Below are 6,825 nucleotides of genomic sequence, written 5' to 3' on the forward strand. Positions count from 1 at the left end.
TGTACAATATATATTCAATATTTCATATCAATGTATTGACTATTAAGAAATACAGATAAAGCATATAAGGGTAAGTTTGATTGAAGCTCCAATTGATGAATCGATCGTCTAACACGCAGCAAAACCTACGAGTTCCCGACACTTTGAAAGACGTTTGGCAGCATTCTGTATTTCAGGGCCAGTTTTATGCATAGCTGTAAAGTATGGTCAAAACATGATATGTCCTCCTACTTAGGGATTAACATACCCGCCGCTTCCACCATTATCGTGCACACAAACGTCAATTTTGCTTGATAAACCAACATCTTTTAAATTTAATATGTAATTTTACACGCAATATCAATGGCAGTGTGACTTTCTGGCATCAAACATGTACATAGGACACTGGTTTCTATTTAGCGCTCTTGCATGATACGGTTCAGTAATCATTAGGTAGCTTTCTGTAGCTCTAGATGTCCAAGCATATAAGGTTATGCCTGAGTCCACTCGTGTCTCATCGAATGAATATTTGAATATTCGCTGACATCCCTGAATGAATTTACCTTGCACATCATACCGTTAGTTCTGTAAACTCAAATTTACTAACAAAGGAATAGATGCCGTCAACATCACCAACATTCTTCGTCATAAAAGAGTTCAGTTTTGTATTCCAACATATTTCAAGTTCAAGTCTACACCCTGTATTTCCTACAAATATACCTCTAATATTGCATCCAAACTTTTGTTTTAATTAGAAACAAACTTTGCAGTCCATAGGTAATGTTTGTGACGTCAGATATACAATAAACAACAATCGAAACCTGCCACATTTTGATCTGGATCAAGTAATGAATAATTTGCAGCTCAGACTATATGTTATAAATACAGACCCTGAAGTGTGCTACTACACCTCCAAGGCGTTTCGTTCCGTGCAAACCGTTCACCGTTCCATGCAACGTTTTGTGCAAACCGTTCACCGTTCCGTGCAGCGTTTCGTACAGACCGTTCACAAAGCGTGATCACGCCTACAGAGTGGTCAGCATTTCATGCAATGCGTTTTGTGCAAACCGTTCCGTGCAGACCGTTCAGCGTTTCGTGCAAACCGTTCACCATTCCGTGCAGATCGTTCAGCGTTTCGTGCAAACCGTTCCATGCAAGAATTGTTTCCTACCGTTCCGTGCAAGTAGTGTAGTAGTACGCTTCAGGGTCTGTAATTTCGAGAAAATAAATGCCCTTGGACTCCATTATGTGTTACTGAGAAATTTCAATCATTTTCAAATTATGTTTTATTGCGCTAGGTATAAAACGAAAGTGCATGATATATCATACATTAATAATATTTAAAAAAAAAACACAAAAAAAACAGGAAGGATATCGAAAATCAGCTACATGTAGACTGTCAACAAATAGTAAACATACATATATTACATTTGATCGACTAGTTTCTGCAAAAGATCCCTGACTTTCTAGAAGTTTTAAAAGAAGAAAATGGATCTAGCAGATCAGTTTATAATGGCCATGGATTCAGAAATAGAATACAAACGTATAAAGTCAGACAAAGGACTGTTACAAAGTGGCCTGGTTGAGAAACTCATGACAGCAATACCGTTCACAGAAATCCCCGTATGATCAACAATGTTGTACCTATAAAACAATGAGTTTAGCGGGTGAACCTTACCAATGTTCATTAAGCTACGTAGAACAGGCCATACGACAGTCACATAAATAACATTACTGGGACATGAAAATATTTAGAAGACGCCAAAATGTTTGCATTAGATGGAAACTACGAAAGAGAAAAAATCATTGAAAAAAACCGCTTCACTGAAAAAAATTGCAAGAGCATGAACTTCACAGAATACCTTAGCATTTCCATTTCTCTTGTTTCACATATAATGAAATTTTGTATGTAAAGACCTTTTACATTGTGATTCGATTTTTTTTTCATATTTGGTTATTTTATTGAACGTAGATGTTAACGGCTAACTGACAACTCAACCTTATGACAAACGGGATGACTTCAGCTTCTTCATCGTACACTTCCCATATTTGTGTAGCAATATTCAAATATCAACTGCATATGGTGTTTATGTCCCTCAACTGATTTAATAAGCGAGAGTATGTGTTACATATGATCATTGATGTAATCATGGCGAGTTACTGACAAATAGATACATGCAGATGTTCCATATTTTCATCTGGAGTCAACATTTCGCAAATTATATGGTCATTATATAATGACCTTATTTGTATATACAAAGTACAGCACCCGCAACGTCATTCTTGACATATCTATCGTGTAATATCATATATGGGGTGCGCGACGTTTCGGGAGTGCGACGATTCGGGACTTGGCCTATACGACGGTTCGGGAGTTTGACACCGACAGTTCGGGAGTTCGGTGACGACGGTTCGGGTGCGCGACGTTTCTGGCACGACGTTTCGGGAGCTGGCAAATAAATTTTATATTTAGTTTTATTTATCTGTTTTAAAATTGACATGTATATTTATTACGTCTCATAATTTAATTCTTATAACATCAATGATTACTCAAGGGAGAGCGCGAGCGATAATTATAGGAGCACCGTAATGAAGATTGACTTCCCTCTCAATCCCCCTCCGAGGGAAGGCGATAATTAGGAGCACCGTAGTTAAGATTGACGTCCCCTCTATCTCCCGTCATGTCATTCTTCTCACAGAGTAAGACAGAAGAAAATCCAAATATGCCCAAAAATCATCTTAGATTTTCTAATTCAACCATTTCCAAACCTTTATTTTTTTCTTCTGTAATTTAATTACATGTACTGTAGTACTGCATATTTATCCGACAGTAGATAAATGCATAATCTGATCAATTGAAATTTTCACTATACTCCCAAGGATCAAAAAGTACTTCCTGTCTTTTAAATTTCATTGAAAATTGATTTTTAAAGTAATCATTATGAACTTTTCAGAATGTATGCAGGATTGATTCAAGATTCATGACAAACGTTACTTTCAGTGCTATTTTGATAATTTTGTGGATTTATGAATTAATTCTGAGTGTTAAAACTCTAATAGGGCCTACATATAACGGTTGAATCAAGGAAACAATATTTTAATGCTACACTTGAGCGGGGTAAAAAGGTCTTTATTTCGCCCCCCCCCCCCCAAAGTATTTTTCTAAAGACTAGACTATTTGAAGGAAACAAAACTTAAGCTGTTTGTTGATATTCACATTTGAATTTTTTTCATACTGATAATAAGCATTTTTGCAAATGTTACGGACACTGTCTGCTGATAATGGTAAACAATTATCCCATTATGTACTTTCATAGCACAAAAGTCCTCTGATCCATATTGAATAACAAAATATATCTGCTACATGTATATCATAACACCACCAAAAGAAATATCTATGCATTCTTTTTACTTTATGTGAATTAGACCTATCAACAGTTCGTGTGGGCGACATATGGCAACTCCCAAACTGTCGTGCACCCTTCTAAGTACGTGAACTTTTACTTTTTTAATAATTTCAATAATCAGCTCCCTAACTGTCGTTAACAAACACCCGAACCGTCGACACCGAACTCCCTTCTGAAAGAGAAAATAGATTCCAATCTGAAGAAACCAGTTTATGACAAGCAAGGGGTATTGGGAACCTATTCTATCCCGTATCCTCATGATACTTTTCAAAATTGAGAAAAGACAGTACATTTGAAGAAAAACATTGCCAAAATTCATCACAATGTCAATGTAAATCATCTATAATTTGGCATGGACTTCAGACGTACCCTTTAACTGAATCTAATGAACAGTAGATTATCTAGAAATAATTGTAATTACTTCTGAAAGAGAGAAAATAAATTCCAATCTGAAGAAACCAGTTTATGTTAATGTTTACAGGGATGTTTCCCTTCCGATGCATCGTACATGCAAAACTTATACGGTACCAATTTTGATGCACCAGATGCGCATTTCGACAAATAATGTTTCTTCAGTGATACTCAACCGAAATGTTTGAAATCCGAAATAACAATGAAGTTTTAGAGCTATTATAAGGGGAAACAGAGTGCCAAAAAAGTGGAGTCAAATTCGTCTAAGGATAAGAGCTATGCGTGAGGGAGATAATCCTTAATTTTGAAAAGAATTTCTAAATTTTATCACGGCAATTAAATATACATCCGTATTTTCAAGCTAGTAACGAAGTACCTAGCTACTGGGCTGTAGAGACCCTCGGGGACTAACAGTCCACCAGCAGAGGCCTCGACCCAGGGGTCATAATGTAAAACTTATACGGTACCAATTTTGATGCACCAGATGTGCATTTCGACAAATAATGTCTCTTCAGTGATGTTCAACCGAAATGTTTGAAATCCGAAATAACAATGAAGTTTTAGAGCTATTATAGGGAAAAACAGTGTGCCAAAAAAGTGGAGTAATCTCCCCGAGTACCAACTGCTGAACATGCGCACTTCCTTGTATCAGGGTCCGTTTATCACCGATATATTAGCAGCAAAAGTTCTCAGTGAAATTGAATTCCACGCATTTGGACGACTAAGTTTTACAATTTTGTTATGGAGGTATTTTGCCGAAAATGTTTAAATACAAATAAACGTAAAAACTATTTCCTGCTCACTTGAGAGGAAATCATGTGATGTAGTCGCTCTTTCTTACTGATGTGCTGATAGTCGTACATGTAGACACTGGCGTTTAATTTGCACACGGATCATAGATACAAAAAATATTGAACTGTTTTAAGCGGTGTGTATTTAAGAGAAAAGTAGCTGATTTTCCTTTGTTATCAATTCAAATCAACATATTCAAATTACAAGTATTTATGAATATTGAATGTCCCTCGTATTGTTGATAGCGGAGGAATATCATAACGGATATATACATATATGACCAACGTTCTTGTGTTGTGAATTCTGAGATTGTTTTAAGCAGTAGTACATGTAATTGTAGCTGCATGTTGAATGAGCTGAACAGGTGTCACCGGTCGACAGGGAATGCTTATTCCTTTTAGGCACCTGATCCCACCTCGGGTATATCTAGGGTTCCGTGTTTGCCCAACTCTCTATTTTGTATAGCTTATAGGAGTTATGAGATTGATCACTGTTCGTTATCTTCACCTTCTCTGTGAACTTTAATGTTTCGAATATGGTATTACTTTGTTTTATTTCACATTTTAGCAAAGTTTAATTTTTCAAAATGACATTTATTGGTATGGCTAAAATTGGATCATAATTAATTTACAATTTTTTGCATATAGTTCTCATATTGCTTTCGAACAGGCCTTCTTGTTCCAGTCACTCTAAAGATAAAGTTACATCCATCCTTCCTTTCACATTCTCAACTGTTCTATCCCAACCCACCCCCTCTTTTCGGGTTTACAGCCTTGGTTGATTTCAGAATATAATTTTTCAACAAAGAATATTGTCTCATCAGGTGAAAAGTTTTCACTGCGCTTAATTTACATTTGTAGCAGTCATTATTGTTCATATGTAAAGACGAAAGTTGCTAAATTATAGGATACTAGCCACTGGTTAAATGTACTTAACCATTGGTCAGGAAACCCTAGGACCAAATTTACGTTGAGCAACGGAAATTTGACCAGTGATAAGTTACCCAGTGATAGTAAATAAAACCAGTGGTTACCTTAATCAGAGGTTAAAAGCCAAAGTTTTAAGCACCTCAGTTCTGGTCCCTTTACATTACAACGTCGTGGCGTGGTATATCATTTCAATTTGTTTACTAGTTTCCTTGACCTTGAGTATGAATATTACACGTTTCGTGGTCAGATGCCAAGTTTGTTCCAAATATCAGCTTTTAATGTCTTGCAATTACAAACGTGATGTTCACACAGAAATAAGATGTTCATTACATATTGGGTCAAATGCTGTCTGACGTGTTTCATACCGATTGTTAAGCCGTTCTTGGCACACTGATTTTGACTGCGGATAGCTCCGTTTACCTGATTGCAATATAGGGCTCACGGCGGGTGTGACCGGTCAACAGGGGATGCTTACTCCTCCTAGGCACCTGATCCCACCTCTGGTGTGTCCAGGGGTCCGTGTTTGCCCAACTATCTATTTTGTATTGCTTAAAGGAGTTATGAGATTGATCACTGTTCGTTATCTTCACCTTGCATTCACAACATGGGATATGAAAATAAATACATGTATCACTAGAAAATGACCGTAAGTCATTTTTAACTGTTGTTCTAGAAGGTTCAGAAATACACTTCAACATTTCATTGAAGTCTTTTTGACAAGGTGTAAATAATTACAATGTTTGCTAAACTATTTTACCTGGATTACCAAATAAGCAATTGCTTTTAGTAAACGTGAGAAAGTGAGAACAGATTTCTTTCTGCTTTTTAGCCTGTAATTAATAAGATAAGAAGAAAAGTTACATTTAGTGTATAATTACACGTAGTGAGTATGTACAATTAATAAATCAAATAATTAAATTAATGCTTTGAATAAAATGATATAAAATACCAGGGTCCGCGTTTGCTCAACTCTCTATTTTGTATTGCTTATAGGAGTTATGAGATTGATCACTGTTTGTTATCTTCGCCTTTCATTGTTTCTTGTGTATTACGTGATGGTTAATGTACATGTATGTATATCTTAATTCTTCATTTGCGTTTCGACGATCATCACTTGCTATTATTTAATACTTTAGCTTAGTCGTATTTTGTCAAGTTTCTTAATCATATACTACAATAACTTTTTGAAAAAATGGCACCGGGGTGATCTGCACAATCTACTAGAATAATTTCAAACAGTATAACAACAAGAAATGACGTAATATTGCAAACGAAAGTTGTAGTATGAGCATTTCGATTTTAAAGTG

The sequence above is a fragment of the Ostrea edulis genome, chromosome 2, assembly GCF_947568905.1.
Source record: "Ostrea edulis chromosome 2, xbOstEdul1.1, whole genome shotgun sequence".
In the NCBI taxonomy this organism is placed as follows: domain Eukaryota; kingdom Metazoa; phylum Mollusca; class Bivalvia; order Ostreida; family Ostreidae; genus Ostrea; species Ostrea edulis.